Raw genomic sequence first — 27101 nt, 5'->3', positions numbered from 1 at the left:
TCTGTCACATTCGTCACACAGTGTAGGATATGTGGAGAAGTGGAGAACAGTGATGAATGAATTCATTTATTTCTAATCTTTTTGCTGATGCGCATTTCTGGCATTGTGAAATCCGAATTGTGTCTGAAGCGCAAAATGTCATCTTCCATTGCTGGGTGCAGCAAATCTTGTATATCTTTGTGAAAATTATGTTTTTGAAAAAAAAGGGCTGATTTTTATCCATGTGTTTGCTGCTGAAACGTGGATGTATTCGGTGTGGAAAAAGTGAAATTAATAAATCACTACTTTGCTTCCTAAATTGCCTGCTTGTGATTGCAACACAGCGGGAGGTCATTTTGAAGGCAGAAAGAAAAGTGAGCTCTTTGAATTCAAGCTTTGATTGCTTTAGATTTTTGTGTTCAGCTGCCAGACCATTTTTCACAATCATCAAAACCACACTAAAATGCAGCAGGAAATGGAACATGCTTCAGCTGGGGAAAGAAATTGCTAAGTTTGGCCTTTGAGATTTTGTCAGGATTTGATTGGCAGGCCCAAATTTGAAGAATAATTTGCATCTGTTTTATTTCAGACTAATAAGCTTGCATTAACATCATAGCTGAGAACAATTAGAACAATTTGTGCTGAAAAATGTGACCCGTGCTGGCAAAATTAGCTGGAATGTGCACAGAAGTTACAGGAGTTACAGGCAGTTTTCACAAAAAGTTAATTTAGCCCTCGTCTAGTTATCCCAATGCTCCAAATAATCATTTTTGATGTTTATACCTTTATTTGTACATTTTCTGAGCATAGTACCCTCGCTTCTCACACTGACTGTTATCCGAAGATCGCGATAAATATACACATATGCACAGAATTACCACAGAATTACAGTATTACGCAAACATCGCAAACATAATCTGTTATGTCTTAAATGAATGTTTGGGAAACTGTTGGGGAAAAACATCACAGTGGGTCCAGTGGGTCTTAATGGCCGCCTCATTAATGTTAATCTAACAATAAAAGAAAAGATGGATTCACTTGCTGCTCTTGATTGAACTGCTTTTGTAGTTTTAATAATCAATTTATTTGTAATTAACAGACTAAAGGGATTTTTTTATTTGATTATTTGTTTTTCTTACTTGAATGCTTTTGTTTATATGTAAAATGAAAAAGGTTTCAGTACATTATTTGTTTCTTTCTTATATTTGTTCTACTGTTTTTTTTTGCATCTGTTCTTATTTATAATAACAAAGATAAAATAAAAAATAGCTATATTGTGATTAACAGAGAGATTAACATCGTAATTATTATTAAGATTAAGAAGATGCAACATTGCAGGTGATTTTGCTTTGGAACCTTCAGAAAACTCAAAATTGATTTTGCTGACTCTATCGACATCAAACGGGTGTAGCTCAGTCATTTTTCGTCCGATTCCAAAAAAAATCATAAATCATTCTGTAGGTCTTTTAATGGAGAATGTGAACATAAAAATAACGACCACTGTCCAATGAAGAGGTGTTTAATGAGAACTCAGGGAGAGAAAAAGAGACAGCGAGAGAGTGAAGGAGACAGCAAACCTGAGAAATTGAATGTGAAGTGTAAGGTAGAATGAAAGAGGAGTTTGGAATTTAAAACTGGTTTTGGCATTAAATATTCATCTTCCTCAGGTTTGGAAGAGCAGTAGTTTCTTTCCAAAGCACATTGAAACACTCAGCAAGAGGTACGAACCCCAGAAGGAAATGTAGCTCACACCCATATACCACACAACACACACACACACACACACACCCCGAAAGAGAAAAAAATGAAACTGATTTTCTCTGATGAACTGCCATCCACAAGCATGAACATTTAAATCAGGACACACCTGCGTCCACATGCTCACGCATCACATCCATATATGCAAAGTACCTCACATACTTTCTTCCCTCAAACTCATAATATTACATCACGGTAAGACCATTAGCCAGTGAAGCAGAAATCTGCATCTGACTGTGCACTCACATGGGCTCTGAGAATATGCACATCCCCCAACTGTTTTAGCACAAACAGCTTTTATTTTTCATTTTTCCGATGCATCCTCACACTTCAATAATACATGGTTTAAGAGAGAAACAAAACAAGACATTATATTGTGCCTCAGTTTTGTTTCATTTAAAGTACCTACACTAGAATGCTTTAGCAATGCTGTAACCTTTATAGTAAGGCTTGTGAGGTTTTTGCTAATTATTAATTGTTGTGCAAATAATTGTGATTAATGATTTATTAGCTATTTTGTTCATGTCACAGTATAAATGTAATACGCATATGTTCATTTACACACATAGACATTTGTTCACCTTGAACCTGGAATCATACAATAAAATGTCTAATTTCCCTTGAGGCTTTCCAAACAAATAGTCCACATAAATATTGCTCTTTTCTTTTAAGTATTTCTCTTTTTGTCTACTTTTGTTTCAAATAAAATAATAATATTTCAAATAAATGCTTATCCTTTGAACTTTGTTCAACAAAGAATCCTGAAAAAAACATTTGAAAATTTGCTCATTGTGACTCATTTTGCTAGCACAGGTCACAAAATACGTGTTTACGTTTGATAGCCAGTTTTAACTTTGCTAAGAATTTTGAGTCTGAAACAGCTCAAAAGATTGTAGTCTCGGTTTTGGATTTAATTCCGTGTGAGGAAATGAAATACATTATAAGAAAGATTGATTGAGAAGCCCAGCATGTAGCAGTTTTGCAATGGCTGGCTGTATTTTAACACCTCAACTACAAGGCATGTGATGCAACAGCTTCATTAATTGCAGAACGCTGCATGTAGATAACCAGCTTAACCTGGTTTGAACAGTTGTTTGAAACAGTGTTTTGTTGTTCATCTTTCTAGATTTCTGTCATTTAGAAACTGTAAATCCAGTGGGCTACAGTCAGTTTAAAGCTATCACTGGAAAACAAATCAGTAAACATTTGTTTGTCAGCAGGTGGGTCCCGTACACCACTGGACCCCACGCTGCGTGTATGCAGCATAGACAAATTAGAACACTATAATGGGAGCATTTCTCACATTACATTACTAGCATTGCTTCACTTGTACATGCATGCAAGCGGGTTCTCAACTCCATTTGTAAGGTGTTTTACCAAGGCATAAAACATGTCAAATGTGTGATTTACTTAGTCTAATTTAATCCTCAGGATATCTGGAATGGGTATACATGATGTTTGCCAAGTCTGGTAGTACAATACATAGCCATAAGTATAGACACCCACTTCCAATGAACAGGTTTGGCTATTCCAGTAACTGGTTTTGAAGATAAATCCTCACAATGCACATATGGTTGTGGGGTTTGGGTCATTTCGGAACATATAACTATGTTATGTTTGTGGAAATTAAAGTAACAAGGGGATTTTTTGTTATGAATGTGCTGCATATTTGAGTAGCATGAGCACATGGTCATGATTATCATCGCACATTTACGCACTCAGGGGTTATGTGAATGAATACTGAATGTTGCCATTCTGTAAAAAATTTGCTCTCTCACATGTGCCTGAGATCAAAGTAGCTCTGGTAGAGCATGATGATGCTTATTAATGGGCCTCTTTGTCAGGACTGAGCTCTACAGACTTTCAGCAAAGTGGCCTAAAATTGAAACATAATTGGGCCATCTATGAGTGTGAGGCTAAACATTCATTCCCTTCCTCCCAAAAGACTCTCCCTCTCTCCCTGTACCTGTCTTTCTTTATAACCACTTTTAATAGTTCATTTGATATTGCACTTCAGTTCAGTAGTAGCAGGGTAACTTTAATTGTTTGCTAAACAACATCACGATAACAGGATTATTTTATTTTATTTTATTTGAACTGATATAGGTAATTATTTATAAGGTACACTTTGAATGATTTCCTGTTTAAGTTTTAGTGATTTATATTCAGAGCTTTTTACAATCAATTTAGAGGAAAATTTCAGGGTTTTGTCATTTATTCTTGCATTTTAATGTCACGTCAATAAAGAATGTGTTCTGAAAAAAACAGTATCATGGTTTCCACAAAAATATTAAGTAGCACAACTGTTTTCAACATCAGTACTAATAAGAAATGTTTTTTGAGCACCAAATCAGCATATTAGAAGTGATTTCTGAAGGATCATGTGACATTGAAGACTTAGAGTAATGGTTGCTGAAAATTTAGCTTTGCCATCACATGAATAAACTACTTTTAAAATATATGGATACTTAAGTATTTTGTGTGAAAACAGCTTGTCACATGAATTGACTGCCTTTCTGCTAATCTTCAAAATGTTTGCTTTGACATTCATTTTAGAGTGAGTTATTTTTGGCATTCATTAAATAGCTGTTTTATCACCTGTTTAAGACAAGGTCAATTTTTGCAGCAGGTGTATTTCATTTTATGGCTCTTCTGTTGTATCCGCGACTGGTTGTAAACGTGAAGTCAGGTTATATGACTGGCCTACAACATGCACCTGATCCAATTTCAGTCTTGTTGACCATTATGCCTTCTTGAAAGATACAGATGAGGAGGTTACCATCTCCTCCTGTAATAAGAGAATCTCTAGCACCAGTAAAACTTAACTGACTCCTATCACCTGTAATGTAGTAATGAATCATTTCCACACAGGCCACCAATTGCCACTTTTACCACAAAGTCCACCTTATGCTGAAAGATTAATAATTAATAAGGTCATGGGCAGGTCGAATCAAATATCACACTCCCGGATGAACAATATCAAAGAAAGGTTTTCCTATTAATTAATTAGAGAAGAGTCCATTTTTACTGTGCACTGTGGAGGGATACAACCACCTTGATCTCCATGAATGCTACATTATCACGGCCACTTGTGTCATTACTGAATTGGCTGTGGGTTAGTGATGAAAGTAAGTACAGTGTTAATATGCAGAGGTCAGAAGGACACTGACTTTTGGTGTCTGACAGAGACCGTTTGGCCTCCCTGGTCTCTTGTTCGCTTTGTTCTTTCTCTCTTATGTAAGAGGAGCACTTAATCATTATCACTCCTTCAGCAGAAATACAGTATATAGTTACAAAAATAGAACAAGAGAAACACTTTGTTTTTTCTTTCATGTTTTGATATTTGTGCCAGTATCATCTGTCATGATGCCAAGGGCAAAATGGTGGCATTTGGCTGTTAAATTTTCAACACTAGAAGTGCAATACATCAGTAGAGAGAGAGAAAGAGAGAGATGGATGGATGGATGGATGGATGGATGGACACTGACTTTTGGTGTCTGACAGAGACCGTTTGGCCTCCCTGGTCTCTTGTTCGCTTTGTTCTTTCTCTCTTATGTAAGAGGAGCACTTAATCATTATCACTCCTTCAGCAGAAATACAGTATATAGTTACAAAAATAGAACAAGAGAAACACTTTGTTTTTTCTTTCATGTTTTGATATTTGTGCCAGTATCATCTGTCATGATGCCAAGGGCAAAATGGTGGCATTTGGCTGTTAAATTTTCAACACTAGAAGTGCAATACATCAGTAGAGAGAGAGAAAGAGAGAGATGGATGGATGGATGGATGGATGGATGGATAGATAGATAGATAGAAATACTGGAAATCAAGACAAAAATGCACATACAAAAAAATACTTTTGCAGTGATATTTGCATTCCTCTTAATCATAACGTACATCATTACAAATTCATATCGCCATTATTTACAAAACAGATCTACTGTACATTTTAGCCATATTTCAAGTGTAGGTTGTTTACCAATGGGACAGATAAATGTCAACCTCATTTTCAGTCTTGATGAAAATGTGAGACTAGGTAAGTGGCTCTGGGTTGTTTATTGCTTCTCATTACCCAAAAGGATCCGCTGATCCGCTAAATAGAATTAGGGAAGTACCAGTAACTGTATTTAAAGCTGAGTCTGTAAAAGAATAGAAATCATCAGCAGATGTGCACAGTTTGTGAACCGTGGTATGCGGAAGCAGGAGAGGAATGAGAAAGGAAGCAGTTTGTCCTTTATCAAAGTCTGCAAGTTAAGGACACTCTGTATGGAGAAAAGTGAAAAATGAACTGGCTAAATTTTAGAGGTCAGAACCAAGAAGGGCAGACGAGAATTAACTTTATTCCCTCTCTCACTCTCATGCTACACTATTTAGTATGAGGACTGAAACCCTGTGCTAAATTTGGTCAAAATAATCAGGAAAATAAGAGAAGAATAAGATGTTAATTCAACAGTAATGATGCAAAATGCCGCCTCTTACAAACACTCAAGGGGACTCAAGTGTTCCCTCGATTGGCTGCAAAGCCCTGTGCACAGACACACACTGACATCTCAATGCTGTGCCGGCCTCTACACCCAGATGAGCACTAGCACATGAATTCTTAATTGTTTTCCTGGAGTTTTGAGTTCATAATCATGTTTAGAGTGAACTCGGTGACAGCACAAATGTCTATGGTGACCTATATTCTCTGATTGCTGTTGCTTTTTTGAAACAATGGAGAAGTTGTGATCTAATTATTCTGGCTCTAGCTGCAGTCGCAAACCAATAGGAGTTCAGAATCTTGCTGCTTAAACTTTTACTTCACTTCATGCCTATTGCACTCACCTGTGATCTTCGGGTTATTTTTGTTTTTTTTCCATTTTGGAAACCATTAAAATTATTGAATTCATGATTTAAGTACAATGGGTCTGAAGTCTCCCTTAAGGATTGATTGATTGATTGATTGATTGATTGATTGATTGATTGATTGATTGATTGATTTTTTTATTATTGTTATTGGATTTAAATTATTCTAGATGGAGCAACACTTTGTGGAGGACAAAGTTCTAAAGAACTTTGAGAAACATATTCAGCTAAATGTGTCCTATTTATTTAAAAGAAATCACACATCCAGCACAATAAATACATGTACCCCCACTTATCTGTTAATCTGATGTTGTACTGTTTATTTATTATTTAAAAAAAAATATGAACTTGATCAAACTATCAAATTATTATTATTAGTAGTAGTAGTAGTATTGTTATTAGTATTATTACTAATTAAAATAACTGTTTTCTATTTTAATACATTTTAAAATATAATTAATTCCTGTGATGGAAAAGCTGTATTTTTTTTTTTTTTTTTACAAAATTTTCAATCAAAAGTGACATATAACATTTTCAAAGAACGTTCTTCCCCAGAAATGCCCTGCAGACTACAGTAGGGTTAAGGCTACATAATTTTTCTTCTTTTCTTATCATCTTTTTTTTTCTTGTGTCATTATCTGTTCATTTTTTCTACTGATAAAAACCATCTACTGTTCTTTCTCGCATAGCTGAGCCTTTTTAATGTGCCTTAGATCAATTAGAGCATTGAGGAGAGACAGGGATCATATTAAATGAATCACAGTGATGAATGTAAAACTCAAAATTTGGTTTCAATGCAAAGGCTGTAATGAGGGTAAACAGTGAGCATGAGGTTCCCTCTAGACTGTCTTGAACGGTCTATTACAGTGACTCATTGTCTCTCAGCTTTAACCCATCACACATTCCCCAAACCGTTAGAGGATACCTGGAAGATATACATTGCCAATTAAACCTTGATGCCAGCTTAATTTTCCTCTTTCCCCCTGCTGTCTCTTTCTTTTCCAGCCTGGAAACACTTCACAGGCTGATTATCTTGAATGTGGGAGAAAGAGTTTGTACTTGGGAACTAGAAACGGGACACATAACATCCTTGCCACATTATACAGCCATGTTAGCCTGGGAATGTTTTCAGTGAACAGACAGAGTTTTCCCCTGACACCGCAAGGGTGAAATAAGAAAGTGGAGTAAAAAATACAAACAAGAATAGATGTTTTGTCATTTCATCTGCTTGTTTCTGTCTCTTTCTCCTTCTCTCTTCAGATTGCTGAGTGGAATCTGTGAGGGTTTGCAGACAACAGAAGTGTGTAGTGTGTGTCCATTGAAGAGACCGTTTCCCCTCTGCTGATAATGAAGCACCATTTCCACACGAGGAGGCAGTGAGTATTTCGTCTCTGACTATTGCCACATGTGCATGGAGAGCTTTTAATTCCCTGTGGTTCACCATGTGTCTTTGAAAGCTGTCCCTCTGTGCCTTCATGCAAAGCCGTTCTCAATTTCAGCCTTCTATCAAGTATCAGGCCAAGATTACACAAATGTCATTTTAATGCCCCCCTAAACCTCACCTCAAAGGGTCCCTCTTTGCTCTTTGAAACTTCTTTTCATTCCCGAATGTTTGATGTGCACATTTTTAAAAAGCTGCTAGACACATTGTTAGGGTCAGTATTTAAGACCCCATGAAATAGCTTGGCGAGTGCATTTTTTCCCTGTTGATGTATTTCCTTTTGAAATAGGAAGTTTGGGTGGAAAATACTGAAGGGATTGTCTTTTTTAATAGTCAGTAGGCTGTCACACTAGTTGGTTGAAGGTAGTATGAGGGGGCTGGATATTCTCATTCTAGTGAGCATCTGATTGGATAAAAACTTGTGTAGTGCAGGATGAGTCATCAATACTGTATATTTGGTTCATTTTGTTGTAGGACCAAACATTTTAAATGAGTATATATGCCAATGTTAATTTTGTACTAATTTGTTAGTTAGTAGTTTGTTTGTTTGTTGCTAATACATTTTGACATTTGCATCACATAACCAGCTCTATATGTATGACTTTTCTGATATTGTAAACTTTGGAGTGCAGGACTCGTGGAAGCAGGCTAAAATAGGACGGTTGCTTCAGAAAATGTGTTTTTATCTCACATTTTCTTTTTTTAATACTGTCGGTTAGGTTTAGGGTACACTGTAAAAAATGACAATTTCAGTACTTCAATGAGGTTGGTATATTAACATCATATCAGTTACGATATGATATGAAATGACATATCAGAAATTACGGTATTTAACTGTAAATTTATGTTAAAACCGTAAAACCTAAAACGTTGCTACCGTATTTTTTACGGTAAAATTCCGGCAACCACAGCTGCCGTTTTTTTACCGTAAATGTTACGGAATTTTTTTTACAGTGTAGAGTTTATTGTAGGTGGTATGTTATTTTCAGAGCATTATTATTTTATCGCAAGTCACCATACATTTCATTTCCAAACTGCTGTGATACATACAACAATCAACGTAATAAAATGATAACAGATTAACGTTCATCTGTTTCAGGTAAACACGCCTTTAACTGCGCTCCCTGGACATTTTACTTTAAAAGTGTTGGGAAACGTGCAAGAAGCAACATAGTATCATTTTGCAAAAATGTCAGTAAGCATTGGTTGAGCATATTGATAATATGTAGAAAATGAAAAATTATATTAAATATAAGTGGATGCTGTGCATTATTCAACCCTGACCTGTCAGTTATTCATGAAGCTGATGTAATGCCACAAGAGACTGCTACTTATGTTTGCTGAGAGTGGTCTTTGACTAATGCTCATTCAGAGTGATTTCAGCCCTGTGGTGCTTGAAGAGGTGAGATAAAGACATTATTTAAATATACCAATCCTGCCTCAAAATCACAGTCGTACAGATAGCAGCTAAGGGTTTGACTCCAGTGAGTTTGTAAATTAGCATTACGTGAGTAGCCAATGTTAGAAACGATTAGCTGTGAAGCCATGATTGTATGTACTGTCCTTTATATCTGAATTTACTGCAAATTCACAATTTCATTGAGGGCAAATAAAAAATAAAAGGATGTAATGAGATTAATCTTTTTAACATTTGGAGCAGAAATATTTCAGTATTGCTTTCACGTTATGTCTGAAAGAAAAGTACAATTACAAACAAACAGGCAGCATGTAAGAACTGACATTTCGCTCATCAGCTCTTGTAGACAGGCTTATTTAACTAATGCTCTTAAAGCTGAAATGTGTTAGTTGGATTTGACAACTCCATAGCCTTCAGACCCAGGGCCTCATGTATAAAACTGCGTAAATTGCTTTCTAAAAGATTGTGCAAACACAAAATAAGTTTTTGAGATATGATATTATGCTTAAAAGCACTAAAAACTAGGAAATTGGAGAAGATACAAGATGTAAATGGCCTGTGATGATAAGAGAGATATTACACTGCATTAAGTCTTTTTCTTAATACCTTTGTTTTCCTGTATTGTCGTTTTCAGGAAAAAAAAAATATATGTAAGCAAATTTGCATCAGATATTAAGTTTAATATTTACACAATATATCTAGTGTTATAGTTATAGTACATCTAGTGGAAATAGTTTTTACTTGTTTTAAGCATGATTCTAACTTATGCAGCTTTGCATAAATGTATGGTTTTAGGAATGTTATTTTTTTGTGTTCTCATGTTTTTCTCAACAACAAAACAAATACTGATCAAGAAAATGGTTTACTGCAGTGTCAAAAAAAAGTACATTGTCTAATATCAGCTTGCTGAACACAGTATAACATACCTGCATGTGACTGTACAGTATACAGTACATACAAAGACAATCTAATCAAAACAGTCGAGACAGTTGACCACCAGCCAAATTGCATGTTTGAAAGTGTTTTAGGTTAAAAAAATTAACTTAAATGATTTTAGCAAATGGCTGCAATATAACAAAGAGTGAAAAATTTAAGGGGGTCTGAATACTTTCCGTACCCACTGTATATAGCAGAGCCACGTGTTAGTCAGAGTCAAGGGGGGCTCACAGACTGATTGTTATTGGAGTGATAAAACAGTTCTAGGCTGCTGGCCTTAGGGAATCAAAATGATGTGAAGAAATCCTCCAACTTTTGCCATACTTTTGAATCATTCTTTTCCGTCCCCAAAACCCATTTTTTACCCTTGTAGTTCATTAACCGAGAAAACTGTTGATTAACAGTGGATAATTTGGAGATCATAGCTCAGGAAATCTGATGTTGTTAGAATACGTGATACTTGGTAGATTCGAACAAAGTTTGAGACATCATTGAGATCTCTTTTTTTAACTCCAGTCACATGTGAGATTAGTTTTGTCTTTTTCTGAGGAAGAAATATCTAAAATTTTCATAGAAGTCTCCGTATGATCTTGTTGTCACTTAATATCATTGCTGTCTATGAGAAATAATTGAGAAATTAAAATCATCATCATTTGTGATTTTTTTTTTATATGGTCCCTGAAAATGATGGTGCAAAAGTGCAAGCTTGATTTTTTCAGAAGGCCTTTTAACAACAAATTTGAGACACTCGACCTACATTATTCAGATCCCACTTTTGTTAATGTGAATTTTGATTATTTTATGATATAATGATCTCTTTCTCCATGAACACATGGACAGTCACATACACATACACATACACAAACAACGCTTTTGCTAACACAGACCTAACCCTAATGCGCTTATATCTCTGCAAAAGTCCAAAAAGTATTTATACATAAATTCACTGCAGTTTCCAGCTGAAATGACCACCAACAACTTGTATTCCTTTTCTCACAAATTATGACTACAGGGGCAGATTATTGATTAATAAAGTCTTGTTTTCGCACGGTTCCTTGCACAGTATTATGTTATGACCTCAAAACACTTTTACCATAGTTCATTATTTGTAAACAAATGCATTTTGACATTTCGCAACACGTTATTAGCTCCAAATGGCTAGTAAACTTGCTCAGTAGCTCACCTGGTCCTATGAAACAGGAGTTACAATAAAAGAGCTCAAAGTCATCTAGAAGCTAAAATGACATGGTTGCTTCAGCAAATGCATTTTTTATCTCATATTTGCTTTTGTTAACACTATTGGTTAGGTTTAGGGTAGGGTTTAGTGTAAGTGGTACATTATTTTCAAATGCAATAGAGCATTAACCTTTTAGAGCCAATCACTGAACATTTCATTTCCGAACTGCTGTGATACGTACAACAACTAGCATAATAAAACTTTGCCAGATTCACTTTCAGCTGTTTCGGATAGAACTTAATGCGCCACTCCCTGGACATTTCACTTAGAAAGTGTTGTAAATTGTGGAAGAATGTTGCAGAAATGTCACCACAGGCATGTTTTCCTGTGAGTCTACATTTTCCAGTGAGCCTGGGTTGATGATATAATTTGGTCAAGCTATGAAGTCGTTTACTGTGGCAGGAAGTCAGGCAAGTGCTTTCCTAGAGTCACATGTTTTCCTATAAAAGAATAGCTCACCTTCTCGCACACACTCTCTCCAGTTTTTCTCCAATCAAATATTTCTCCATGAGAGCTCTTCATCAGCTGCGTCTCAGTAGAAAGACGTCTCACACAGAGACTGTGTGATTTTTGCAGATCTCTGGGTCATTCAGACTTACAAACTGGTCGAAGGATCAGTTAATTCTCTCTTTCACAACTATGAGGATGTCAGACTCAGTGCAGTTATTACAACTAGAGTTCAGTCTATCCTTTCATGTGTCCATTTATATTTCCTGTTCTTTGTTGCTTTTTGTAATAGGCTACTTCCTGTTCTTTGTCTTTTGTAGCGGATAGAAACTGGCCTCTGCTTGGCCTGCAATAAGTAAATGCTATGGGTACATTACAGATAACCTCGACTGATGTTTTAATTGAACTTACTGCATGTTGTGGTGACCAGGCCTGAGGGATGTAGAGGAAGACATGCCCATGTCTTGTTCATTAAAGTCTGGTCCACTCTGTTGAAAGAACCAGCTTATATTGGCATGAATTTCCATGCTGTTCACGACTGGTTTATGTTGGATAGGTTCTGATCTTGAATCCAGCCAGCTACATTTGTGTTGCCACTTCAGTTTCTTAACCACAAATGGTTGGTTTGTTTTCCACTCATGAGCTCAAAAATGAATTGAAACACTTTGCAACAACAGCTTTAAAAATATGTAACTTCTTACATATGTAACTTCTTACAAAATATGTAACTTCTTCTGCAAGAATATCAGTTTTAAGTACATTTTCCTAAAGTTTACATCCAAATTCAAACTGGCACTATGTTAACTGTTCATATTCATAAACAATTAAGGTAATCTTTGTTTTTAGCCACTGACTATTCTAATATTGGGATAATAATCATACTTAAGGATTATAATAAATCATAATTTCTGTTTTTCATAAAACATATGATATATTTTATATATAATACAAACACAAACACTTTTTAGATTAATAATAAATAATATTAATAAACCAATAATTCTTCTTCTTCTTCTTCTTCTTCGAAAAGAAAATAATCCAACAACCAGCTCTCCTCAGGTTGTAAATACATCTGAAAGCAAATTGTTGTTCCTTTGAAATGTTGTTATAAATTCAAAGCATTTTATGATGTGTAGCTGTTTGATACTGAAATGTTTAAACCAAGAGCAATACGCCTACGAGTCTCCTAATATATGAGGAACAACTTGGAAACTTGCTGATCCATCACTGCTGTCTATATGAGGCATAAAGATAAACAACTCTCTCCCTCCCTCTCTATTTCTCTCTCTCTCTCTCTCTCTCTCCTTCTGTTCTGAATCCAGCTTATTTACCATTTAATTACTTATGTCCTCCCTAAAGTTTCAAACATCCAAGTCAGTGTAAGATCAACTGCACAAATTAATAATACATTATCAACAAGACTGCAATTATAGGATTCTGCACGCTTATGGATACACTTTTTGTTGGCTGAATTGTGTTAGTTTTGCAATTTTGGCAGTGTAAAGTCTGCATGCTGAGAAAATAAAGCTGTTAGACATGAAAGAGTCGGGCAAAAAGTATTAAAGTTGTCAAAACATGCTCTGTAAATTAAATTATTTGCCCATTTTCTCCGCTCACACACTCATGGTGCCATTGCACTAATGAAAGAAAGTCATTATATTTAGATTGTTATGTTTCATACATTATGTATATTTCAACTTTTCCAGAAACCTTTCTTTTTGTTGCACTGTAGGTGTGATTTGTTTCCCCTATGTTCACACTATACTCCAGTACAGCACCGAATGTGTGTGTGTGTGTGTGTGTGTGCTCGCTCAGAAATTAATGTTACATTGGTCCTTTCCATTAGTTATTGCTGTACTGTGTTCTTTGTAACATTAATAATCTTACCAGTGTCTTATGTTTGTTTGTTGTGGTTAATCCTATTACTGACTGCTGGCACATCAAAGGATTATACCGAACAAGTAAATTATGAAGATAGTCAAAGCATGTGCTGTGAAGTGCTACAGTATTATCTTCAGAAACTTTCTGTTTCAGTCTTTCAACTGGTCCAGGGGATTTTAACTTTTTGCAAGTTGAAGGTGATACCCAAGTTGATATCAAACAAATCTTTTGTAACTTTAAACATATTTTTACTCCTTCCTGAATAATATTATTAATTTCTTTCAAAAAATCTTACCGACCCCAGACTTTTGAAATATATTTCCAAAGCATATTTAAATGACCCTGAACTTTTAATAAATATTTAATAAATTTTTAATTCAGTAAACAGAGTCCAAACACACATAATTCAGTGTTTCACCTCATCTCCATGAGGATCCTGAGTCATCCACAGAAAACCACAGGCTGACTGAGATTTTTTTGAGAGTTTTGAATTGTACTGAGAGTTCATGATGTAGGAGAACCACTCATAGGCTAATGAGAGAAGTTGCCTCTGTAATTGCTCTTCCTATTAAGTCTTCTAATGTTGCATTACATACAGGAGGTATGATGGATTGCCACAGATGTTCAGTACTTTGTTTAACTGAGTTCCTGGTGGTTTTATAGTGTTCATTTGTTTTTGTTAGTTTGTTGCCTAGAAATTGAGCAAAGGTGGATGTGTGTTGTCATCCTTTCTCCTTCCTGAAGGGATCAGGCTAAGCAGAATGTGGGGATAATCTAGAGATTGAGTGAAATCCAGAAGTGGCAAATAGCCATGACAGGCGAACCAGCCGTGGATGCAAGGAACAGGGATAGTTGCCAACACTAAAGTCTTTACAAAGACAAAAGGTATTTATAAAGTGACTAATTACATGACTTTGAATGCAGGTGTGTGGTAACTATGGTGACAGTAAAGTCTAGTGACGATGCCCCCTACTGACTGACACTGATCTCTTAGGCTATGTCCACACGAAGCCAGATCTTTCCCTATCTGATCTTTTTTTTTCCCTCGTCTCAAGAAATATCTGCGTCCACACGAAATTAGAGGTCCTCTCGGGTCCTAAAATCTGTACCCGACCCGAATCGACCCAAATCACTTCTTGCCCGAACCCGACGTGCATAAATTATTTTTTTCAAAAAGAAAAACCCGATGCTGACTGATTTGGCCGCTTCTCCATTACTTTAATTTATTTAACATGTATTTAATTTGGTTATTACTTTATATTATTGCCTGCCTGATGGATACAAGTTATTTCTGAGTTCGGCTTTCAGTTGTGACCAGTGGATTTGAAAAATAAACGTGATAGTTTGATCAAAATTAAATAGATATCTTTTCATAGCTAATCTAAAGCATAACTCATGATAATAGCATAATTCATGGCTTCGCTAGTGTTGTCTGCAACCTAATCTCCGGCGAAAGGCTTCTGCACACAAAAAAAAGAAAAGACCTGCATGAATACACAGTGTAATGAAGCGAGTGAATTTTCCTGATGGATCTCATATCTATAAGATGGATTTCTGTTGGCGAGGTTACAAACGTATGCTCCTTTTCTATGTGCGTTCCTCACGCGAACGTGCAAGTACACATTCAGATTAGTTTAAAAGAATTCGGGTCTTATCGGGTCCATTTGAAAAAAAAGCACTGTTTGTTGCTGTTACGTGACATAGCGGTGTCTGACTAGGGGCGAGACGTGGGCTGATGATATCATCGTTTCAGAAAATATACGGATTCGCTGTCCACACGAAAACGCAAGGGTGGCGTTTTCAGATTTATCCACTCTGGGACCCGGTTTCAAAAAATATCGGTTTCACTCTCCCAAAACGCCGGATCCATGTGGACGAAACGCCTATACGATACAAAATGTATGCGTATACAGCTAAACGCGTCTCCTTGTGGATGGGGCCTTAGATTTCCTTGATGCCAAGATCATGTGAGGTGTGACACATCACCTTGGTTACCAAACAAAATAATGAAAAACTTCCGTTACACTGTTAGAATAATTTTGGCAGTAAAATATTGGGAACTGCACTGATATCCATTTCTTACGTGCTTGGCATTCAGCATTTGGCAAATATTCATTAGCCTCTAGTTCTGCATCATTCAATGACAATATTAGATCAAATTATTTATTAGCATTGCAAACACCAGTCACGTCGTACCAAAATAGATGTGCCATATAAATTACTGAAGCTGAAGTAGTTAATTAGCTAAAGAAGTTAATTATCTAAATAGTTTTCATTTAAATGAAGGTGTTATGCATAAAATTGCATGCATTAAGAGGATGGAAAATTTGATAGAGTTGATGAGCTGATGTTCCTGGCTCTCCCCGAGCTGCACAGGTCAGCAGGTAAGAGAGAGAAAGCAACAAATTAGCTAATAATGTTTTTGATTTATTCACTGTAATGTCGTGTAGCCATGTCATGATTAATACTTTAGATTGTGTCCAGTTGACTAAAGTAACATTTTAATATTTAAAATGATCGATTTCAAGTGAAAATGATCATTAAAACCTCAATTTTGACCATTTTTATGCACAAAAAAAACATTTGAAATAAAGTATAGTTTGACTGCTGTAGAAGCAAGACACAATAGTAAATGTACTATTTGTGTGATTATGTACTGTTTACTCATAATTTTGAATATTCATATAATAATATGTGAAACTGTTTTGAATAAGATAAACTGCAGTTGACACTTTTGCTGGCGGTAAATGTAGATTCTGATTTGCTGGATGTGTGTTGTATTGAGCACAGGAAACCTCAGGCTTAGCACCAATGTGTTTTTGATTCTACAGTAAGACCCTCATTACACCTGGAACTAACATCCAATTCAAATGGCAAGAGGACAAGGCTAAACACAGGCATAATTGAGCCTAAATGTAATGTGATTGGAGTGTGAGGGGATAAAGGTTGAGCGCATGAACCACTACATACTCATACCCGTGTCATATTGTGTGTGTTTTTGAGGGCATGACATGCCACAGGCAGAATGATGGGCGGTTAAATGAATGCAGCATAAACTCACACTGAAGCCTTTTGGGATAAAGTGTGTGTGCGTGCGTGCGTGCGTGCGTGCGTGCGTGTGTGTGTGTGTGTGTGTGTGTGTTTTAACTTAGAGGTGTGTATGCACATTCTAGCAAAAAAAAAAAAACGTTCTTCTCTCTCAGTCTCGACATCCATCTCTCATTAGCCGCAAACATTTGTCTGTGCTCCATGTAGGGGGTAGTGACTGATGTAGATAAGGTATCAGCTGTCTGTTTCTTACGGGTAGTTTTTTGCTGTGTTAATGGGCTCATTTGTAAACTTATGAAGCAGACTAGAGGCATGAAGCTTAGATACATGCTAGACTGTAAAAAAATCTGTCTAGGGAACTGTGTATCTCTGTCTGAAGCTTTTCTCTGAGCTTTTTACTCCCTTCTCCGTTCTACACTTAAACGTGTTTTAACATTGTTTAAACCCCCAGTTTAAGGCACTTTTTTAAACCTGGTGTTAGCACCAATGAGGTCTATAATAACTATCTGTTAGCATTCCCGTTCATTTAAAATGCACTTCTTTGCTGTTTTGAGCCAATCACCTGAGCAGATGATGACATCATGGTAAAAGCTGATTGGCTGATGACACTAAAATAATATAAGAAACCATGCAGTGCTAGAATGTTACAGTGAGTTTTTAAGCAAACTGGAAAATACTTGAATATTCACGAGCTTTGTGCAGAAATGTTCAACAAATACAGTTTTGGCATCTGAGAGAAACAGTTGACGGCACCATTGATGAATAAACATGCAAACCGGAGTAATGCAGAGACTCATTTTTGCTGTTTATTTCAGAAGATTTAGAACAAACAAAGTGGATTTATGTGGCAACAGTTTCACGGATGGGCTAACAAGTATTTAGGGTGGCCATACATCCTCTTTTTCCCCAGACATATCCTGGCCAGGATTTCTAAATAGCCTAAAATGTCTTATTTTGGCTTTGTTTTCCTATTGTTTTCATACTTGCTAAAGGTAATGACTGAAAAGTAGTTTGAACAGTAGTTCAAATGTACATAATCGACCGATCGTGGCATGCAAGAAGGTGGGATCTACAGAGAACGGTCAAAGCGATGTAAATATAATGTATGTGGGGCACATCAATAGGAAAACAAAGCTGAAACCCAGACATTTTAGGCGATTTAGAAATCCTGGCCAGGACATGTGCAGGAAAAAGAAGACATATGGTCATCCTGCAGGTATTAAAACAGGTCATGTTAACCCACGGTTTAGGACAGTGGTTCTCAACCAGGAGTCTGGGGCCCATTAAGGGGCCTCAGCAAACTTGCAAAGTAGCCTCAAGATGACTTTAAATTATTTAAAATAAGACAAATTGAGCATTAAAATGATCTAAAACACCTAAAAACTTAAATAATAATAATTATTATTATTATCAAGTGTCTTGAAAACCTGCCCATATGAGGTTATATCAGGAAGGTTATGTAAATTAATAAAATCTAAAACTCTATGAGCATTTTTATAATTAATATACATTTTGTCTAGTTATGTTAAGCTCTAAAATATTTTATTTGGTAGAAATTGTGGGTTAAAGTATTTATTCCTTATCCAGTAAACCAGTAAACAGGAAAAGTCATGGGTCCACTGATTATTTTTGTGGACATTGGGGGTCCTTGGAATCAAAAAGGATTAGAATGACAGAGTGAGAGGGAAGACTTGGATGAAGATGGCTTTATTCAGGGTGAGTTGGGAGGAGCTGATGGAATAGTATTGATTGTATTTCCTTATTATAATCCCTTCAGCTCGGTTTATCCGTGACAAGCAAGAGAGAAGACTAGAAATTAACTTTGCATGCATTTTCTCCTCTTTCTCTCTTTTTCATTGATTTTTCAAGGGAGAATAAATTTCATCCTAATATTCTCTAACCCTAAGATGAGCATTGATGATTTTGCAGGAATTTTCATATTTAAAAAAAAGAAAAGAAAAGAAAAATCTAATCTAACAAATAACTAAAATCCACAAAACTCTTTTTTTTATTATTATTATTATTTCATGGGTCTTTAATTGCCTGACCAATGTTCTTTCTTTCTTGATCGCTCTCTTTTTCTCTCAGATGATTTTTATATCACTTGATAGTGATGTGTGGGCTTGTCTAGTCTTTGCTGCTCAACATCCATCTTCTCCTACATACCTACTGTACTTCTTATTGTGTGTGTGAGCGAGAGAGAGAGCGCAAGAGACTTGTGAAAATCAAAGTTGTTAGGAGGCGCTCAGATGTGAGATGTTGTGAACTGCTGAGCTCTAATCAAAGTGATCCATCATGTTAGGGGTAAGTGAACAGAACAAAAGGACTCTCCAGTTTTCAGTCCGGGGGGAGATCTTGCCTCACAGTTCTGCCACTCGGGATATCAGACTTTGATGTCTGAATCTGCTGTTTCTAGCAAAAGCTGGTTTACAGATGTGGGTCTAGATGGTGTCACGACACTTTAATGGATGGTTGGTTAGATATATTGGCAACGAATTGTGCAAATTCGAAGGTTATAAGTAGGGACATAGGGATATATCATTACTATATTGGATATTGGCCAATATCAGAGATTTGTGTTGTTGTTGTTGTTGTTGTAATTATTGGATGGCATTGTATAGTTAACTGTGCATGCTGCTATCCATTATTTTGACATTTAGATTACCTTTGCCATCATCTGACACTCATGTCAAGTTAATCTTTAAAAACACTAATAATTTAATAACACTGGTAAATGTAATTTTTAGAAAATGAATATTAATTTTTCATTCTGTGCATAAATTTGTCACAATGCTGTGAGGCCTACATTCACTCAGCATTTAAAATAATATGTTTTAGTGTGTAGTGCTTTATTTTTTATTTAATAATTTGTTTTATTTAGATCAGCCATTTATCAGTCACCGGCCATAACATGAAAATTATAATTACTGGCTCATCGGTATTGACCAGAATTTAAATAATTGATTCATCCCTAGTTATACAGTTTACATTTTACCATTTCATCAGGGACTTTTCTGCATTCTAATATACAGTATACTGAAGGCTGATCAGTCATAACATTAAAACCATGGACATGTAAAGTGAATAACATTGATTATATCATTACAGTGCCACATGTCAAGGGGTGGGATAAATTAGGTACCAAGTGAACAGTCAGTTCTTGAAATCAATGTGTTGGAAGAAGGAACAAAGGGCAAGCAAAAAGATCTTAGTAACTTTGACAAGGGCCAAATTGTGATGGCTAGATGACTGGGTCAGAGCATCTCCAAAATGGCCAATCTTTTGGGCTGTTCCTGGTATGCAGTGGTTGTATCTACAAGTACTAACATGGTCCTATGATGACCCATGTATACCATTGAAAACACCAATGGGCATGTGAGCGTCAGAAATGGACCATGGAGCAATGGAAGAAGGTCTTCCGTGTGTTTTTATGTTGTATTCCTGCTGAAAGCAAGTGAACATTTTGTCCTCAAAGTTGATGTGTTAGAAGCAGGAACAACAAGCAAGAAAATTGATCTAAGCGAGTTTGACAAGGGCCAAATTGTGATGGCTAGATGACTGGGTCAGAGCATCTCCAAAATGGCCAATCTTTTGGGCTGTTCCTGGTATGCAGTGGTTGTATCTACAAGTACTAACATGGTCCTATGATGACCCATGTATACCATTGAAAACACCAATGGGCATGTGAGCGTCAGAAATGGACCATGGAGCAATGGAAGAAGGTCTTCCGTGTGTTTTTATGTTGTATTCCTGCTGAAGAGATGGCAACAGGATGCACTATGGGAAGATGGCAGGCCGGCGAAGGCAGTGTTAGTTCTTGCTAATGTTCTGCTGGGAAACCATGGGTCCTGGTATTCATGAAGATGTTACTTTTACACGTACCACAGACCTAAAGATTGATTCAGACCATGTATACACTCCTTCATGGCAATAGTGTTCCCTGATAGCAGTGGCCTCTTTCAGCGGGATGATGCACCCTGACACACTGCAAAAATTTGTTCAGGAATGGTTGAGGAACATGACAAAGAGTTAAAGATGTTACTTTGGCCTCCAAATTCCCCAGATCTCAGTCCAGTTGAGCATCTATGACAGGGGTGTCAAACTCAATTCCTGGAGGGCCGGAGGACGGCCCTGCTCCAACACACAAACCATGTAGTTTTCAAATAAGCCTGAAGGACTTGATTAGTTGGATCAGGTGTGTTTAATTAGGGTTGAATCCAGCCCTCCAGGAATTGAGACTGACTCCCCTGATCTATGGGATGTGCTGGACCAACAAATCCGATTCATCGAGGCCCCACCTTGTAACTTGCAGGACTTAAACAATCTAATGCTAATGTCTTGGTGCCAGATATCACAGGACACGTTCAGAGGTCTTGTGGAATCCATGCCTCGACACATCAGAGCTTTTTTGGCAGCACGAGGGGGACCTACACAATATTAGGCAGGGTGGTAATGGTGTGGCTAATCAGTGTATATACAGTACAAATTAGGTTTCTTTTTATGATAAGCATGTTATTATATATGATCATGTGATCAAAATGTTTCGTGCTCTAACATAAATGTAGTTTCCTAAGACAATATTTGTTTTACTTTTTAGAATCAAAAGTGGTAAACTGCAGCATCTGAAAGTGTTGCATGCATCTGTAAGTTCGTCATGAGAGACATAATGTTGTTGGTGTTGGTTCAGATAAGAAACACAGTCAAAACCCACTGGATTATGCCTTCTAGTAAGCGTCGCCCTTTGTCAGAGACATGCAGTCCAAAAATCCCTCCAGCGTCACAGCGCAACACTTCCCATAACCGACACAGATTTGTGTTCCGCTAATATTTTCTCCATATTTCCCTAGGACCTACGCTGACCAATTAAATGGCGAAAGCACACTAAAGAGAAGCTGGTTAGCAGAGAATATAGTTATCCGAATCTTACAGCGACAAATACACTCACTTACTTACTAATTGCAGCTTAACCTCTACTGATGGAGCTGGAGATGCCCATTGCCCCACGTGTGTGATATAATTATATACTGCAGTGAAGAATTAGAGGTGGGACCATCCATAAGCAGTTCAATAATCTTGGATGATGATATCTTAGCATCAAACCTTGTGACGGTGTTGGGATAATTTACAAAAATTGACTCTGGGTGGTTATTATCTGTCTATTGTGGATGTGTCTGATCTCTATCTGTCTAGCTCTAGATGTCCATATATTGAATTCAAAGGAAAAGGAAGCTTAAATAATGTTATTGTAAAGAATTTCCTGATTATAACAAGGTCTCAGCTCGCCTCCTCATTTCTCCACTTACCTGTAGTTCTGTTAATCAGCGGTAGTGCAGATGAGCTCATTCAGCAAGAGTTATTCACAATCCCAAACCCACGCCACTAGAAAACAACCCAAAATGTCACAAACAAAACAGCCACCAAATAGCATCCCAGTAAAATGTAATGATGGGGAATGTTTTAGAGCTTATGTGCTGAACAAGAATGAGTCAAAAACTAATTATTTCCATCCTCAGCCAAGCAGCCATAATGGAGTCTGTAGCCAATCAGCTAATAGAATCCGTTGTACCTTATTTAGACAGTTTGTTAAGTATTCAATTTGCACTATTTGCACATGAATGACTGTGCAATGAGTGTTTGCTCTGTTTTTGTCTGCCTATGTGTGTGTGTTTGCACTTGAGTTGCTTTGAGTCCTAAGGGTGCTGGCAGATTTTTCTGCCTGTTCTGTATGTTCTCCCGCAGTGAACGTTGGTCACATTGCCAGTTGATCCTATACGCACAACATGCACATAATCACAGGATGACATACTACCCCATACATTAGCATAAAACAATGACACACTCACTGTGCATTAGAGAAGGAAATCTTAAGGATGTTTTACAGTTACAGGTCTTAACGATTCCATTAATGTTTCTTCCAGTGCTGTTCAGTACCCTTCATACAGTAATTTGTCCAAACCCCATATTTTACAAATATAGGCTAAACTAAACTAAAACATTGGTTATTTTTGGGTGTGTATTTTAATTTTAATTTAATCTTTTTTGAAGTAGCATTTATTTTCTTTCTTTATGAACATTAGAATACTAACTTATAAAATAACATTTATTTATTTATTTATTGTAATGTGTGATTTTTCATTTAATGAAGATTTATAATACAATTAAATACACTATTTGAATTTAAAATTTCAATTTAATTTCACAAGTTTTAAGTACAAAACATTAACAGTTCTCAGTTAATTTCATTTAAGTAATGATTTGCTTGTTCAGCAAGTCAGTAACTTTGTTTCAGTCTGTGAGTGAGTCATGATTCAAAATGATTCATTGTAAATGAACTTGCTACTTTTTGGTTGCATATTTCTAAATTTATACTTTTTTTTTTCTTTTTGAAAAATAATGAATTGTTTATCTTTAACTGCATGCCAATATATGAGCATTAGCATACTTTAACATATTGGTATAACATTTATTTATTTTTATATTTAAAGATTTAATTTTAGTACACTTGAATAAACTATTTTTTTATTTACTGTTAAGATACCAGTTAAATGGAACACTATAAGGACCATAATGGTGACAAAACATTATATCTGACCCTGGACCACAAAACCAGTCTTAAGTGTCAATTTTTCGCAATTGAGATTTATACATCATCTGAAAGCTGAATAAATAGGTCAATATTTGGCCGAGATACAACTATTTGAAAATCTGGAATCTGAGGGTGCAAAAAAATCAAAATATTGAGAAAATCGCCTTTAAAGTTGTCCAAATGAGCAATGCATATTACTAATCAATATAAATAAAGTTTTTATATATTTATGGTAGGAAATTTACAAAATATCTTCATGGAACATGATCTTTACTTAATATCCTAATGATTTTTGGCATAAAAGAAATATCAATAATTTTGACCCATACAATGTATTTTTAGCTATTGCTACAAATATACCCCAGCGACTTAAGACTGGTTTTGTGCTCCAGGGTCACATATGTGTAACCCCTTCAGTTCTACTCACACCGCTCAAAGCAGGATTCAAACCAAATCCCTTTTTTTAAACAATAAATTGTCAAACATAGCCTATACATAATACATATAGCCTGCATTGATTGCAGTAAAATCCCAAAATACAGTATTCTACTGTAAGAAATTTCTATTGAACCTTGTGAAATCCTTGCTATACAAAACATAGTTAAATGCTAGTATACTTTCAGAAATGTACTGTTGTCTTTTGAAAACAAATATTATTATGAACATACATAATCTATTTTATAGGCAGGTTGGGCAAATGCACTGAACTTTCCAAGTAAAGTGCAAAGAAAACTCAAGACAATGTACTCATATAAATAGGCTCCAAAAGCAGTGATCCTTGACTATTTGGATGAGTTTGTCTGTCTGCATGGTTTAACATAATAAAAAACTCAAACTGACTGCGACAATGATCCATTCAATGCATTCTTCTTCATTTACTCTGCAGTAATCCACCAAATCACATGACCCACTGAATCACATTCTTGCTGCAGAGAATCCCAACAGTTGTTCCAAATGTGTCTAACAAACTTTAACTATTTACACCAATTGGTCTTCACCGTGCAATCATTTTGGAAAGGAAAGATGTGACCAAGTGCACATTTTAGAGGCAGGAAGAATCCAAGTGAATTGTACAACTTATCGACAATGAAGATCAATTGAGAATTAGACAATGTGAACATTGGCGTTCAGACCAAAGAGGCATTCAAAATAGATTCCCGCTTTGTAGAAATGGCCAACATCAGGCAAAACTGTCCCATGGGAGCTTATATGCCTGGATATATATTTATTTAATTTATGCTTTTATCACAAAGCACCTTTGATGTGTTTTTCAATATATCAAGAGACCCACATGTACCAGCACACACAGAATGTACACACACAATGCACAACCCAGAAAGGCTCCAGGATACCTCGGTGCTCAGCACTGACAGTATGGTCCTGCCTCTGCCCAAGAGAATGTGGGGCAGCCTCAGTCATCCCAAGACCCTCAGAATATCCACAGTTGGTGATCTAGTTTAAAAAGCATGGACATATGGGATCTGTTCAAAATTTATGTATAATGTTGGAATGTCTCCACTGACTGCTGGGAATCTAGCATCCTCAGTATACTACTTTTTTTTATTTTTTTTCACATCATTTAATATCTTTTTTTACAGTATACTAAATCCTCAGTATACTATTTTTTACAGCATATAATATATATATATATATATATATATATATATATTTCAAGTATAATAAATGTAAAATGAACAAGAATATCAGTTTTATAGGCAGGATGGACGAGTATGGATGCTATACAGTATAATGGATAGCATGAAGCAGAGTGGGGGTTTTATGCATTTTAAGGGCTGAATTAGACACTATATTACTGTCTCACTATATACTACTATACTTGAATATAATTTTTGCTAGAGCAAATATATACAATCTAAATTGATGATTTTCAACTAAAGATTCACAACCTATTGCAGGTATGTTTTGATAGGGTCAGAAATGTCAAGAAAAAATGCTAAACAATGCTAAATGCACATAATAAAATGCAACTAACCATATAATCAAAAGATAAAAGTAATAACACTTTACAATAAGGTTTCATTTGTTACCATTAAACAATCAAACAATACTTCTACAGCATTTGTTAATCTTAAGTTAAAGGAACACTCCACTATTTTTGAAAATAGGCTCATTTTCCAACTCCCCTAGAGTTAAACAGTTGAGTTTCACCGTTTTCGAATCCATTCAGCTGATCTCCGGGTCTGGCGGTAGCACTTTTAGCTGTAGCTTAGCATAGATCATTGAATCTGATTAGACCGTTAGCATCTCGCTCAAAAATGACCAAAGAGTTTCGATATTTTTCCTATTTAAAACTTGACTCTTCTGTAGCTACATCGTGTACTAAGACCGACGGAAAATGAAAAGTTGTGATTTTCTAGGCCGATAATCAAGGAACTTTGCTGCCGTACCTTGGGTGCAGCAGGCGCAATGATATTACCATAGACTGTATAAAAACATGGACGTACTGTCCGTGACGTCACCCGTAGGGTTCCGAAGATAGTTTTTAAAGCTCAAAAGTGGGCGGAGGCGGCCGTCGCCATCTTGGCAGCGCGTCACCGTGCGTCACTCCCGGATAATCGAAGATGGGCAAAGAGGCGGGAGCTGGTTGTTGAAACCACGCCCACCTAGCTCGATGGTGGTGACAGCAGCGGCAATCCACCTGTCACTCAAGTGGCCACGCCCTTAATTATGCAGAACTTTAAGGCTTAATATAATTTAAACGGATGAGTTATAAAAAAATTCACCCCCAAAAATCGGTATCGGAATCGCCCATGAAAAATCATGATCGTGCATCACTACTTGGGATGATCACATCCTGAGCAAATGGTGACCAATTGTAGAATGGGAGCAGGTGTGGGACACTGAGAACCACCTCAGACAAAAGGGGTGTCAGAACTTAATTAACATACAGACCACAGCTGTAACAACAGGAGCAACTTCCTTTACATTGAGGGTAAACTCTAAGTGTATAAAATGTTTGAGCTTAGGATGTTCGGGGTTCATTCTGACTCTGCTGAATCCGAAGTGCTGCCTGTACTTTGTCACTACTATTCTGTAATAAAAGTTATTCTTCATCAAGATCTTCGACGTCTTCACTTTTTCTTACACCTAGCTGGGGACTATTTTCAGGCACTGCGTATTATCATTGTGCCTGCTGCACCCATGTTACGGCAGCAAAGTTCCTTGATTATTACGCTGGAATGAGAGTATATCTCTAAGTTTTAAATAGGAAAAATATAGAAACTCTTTGGTCATTTTTGAGCGAGATGCTAACGGTCTAATCAGATTCAATGATCTATGCTAAGCTACAGCTAAAAGTGCTACCGCCAGACCCGGAGATCGGCTGAATGGATTTGAAAACGGTAAAACTCAACTGTTTAACTCCAGGGGAGTTGGAAAATGAGCCTATTTTAAAAAATAGTGGAGTGTTCCTTTAAAACTCATACAGTCGTCCAATTTTTTTAGGGACAGACCGAAATCATGATAAGAGTAATTTTACATTATAACAATGACACAATTCCCAACT

At 36.4% G+C, this 27101-nt stretch overlaps 1 protein-coding gene across 1 annotated transcript in view; it reads left to right on the top strand.

The window, feature by feature from the left end:
* Positions 1 to 27101, top strand: part of LOC107712634 (disks large-associated protein 3-like) — a 184979-nt gene that overhangs the window by 91122 nt on the left and 66756 nt on the right. Inside the window, exon 2 of the mRNA XM_016517951.1 lies at positions 7843 to 7958. The gene's annotated coding sequence lies outside the window, so the exon portion shown is untranslated. The remainder of the gene's footprint in view (positions 1 to 7842; positions 7959 to 27101) is intronic.

Source organism: Sinocyclocheilus rhinocerous, unplaced genomic scaffold, assembly GCF_001515625.1.
Source record: "Sinocyclocheilus rhinocerous isolate Xijiao unplaced genomic scaffold, SAMN03320098_v1.1 scaffold538, whole genome shotgun sequence".
NCBI lineage: Eukaryota > Metazoa > Chordata > Actinopteri > Cypriniformes > Cyprinidae > Sinocyclocheilus > Sinocyclocheilus rhinocerous.
This window is presented reverse-complemented; position numbering and strand designations above follow the sequence as displayed.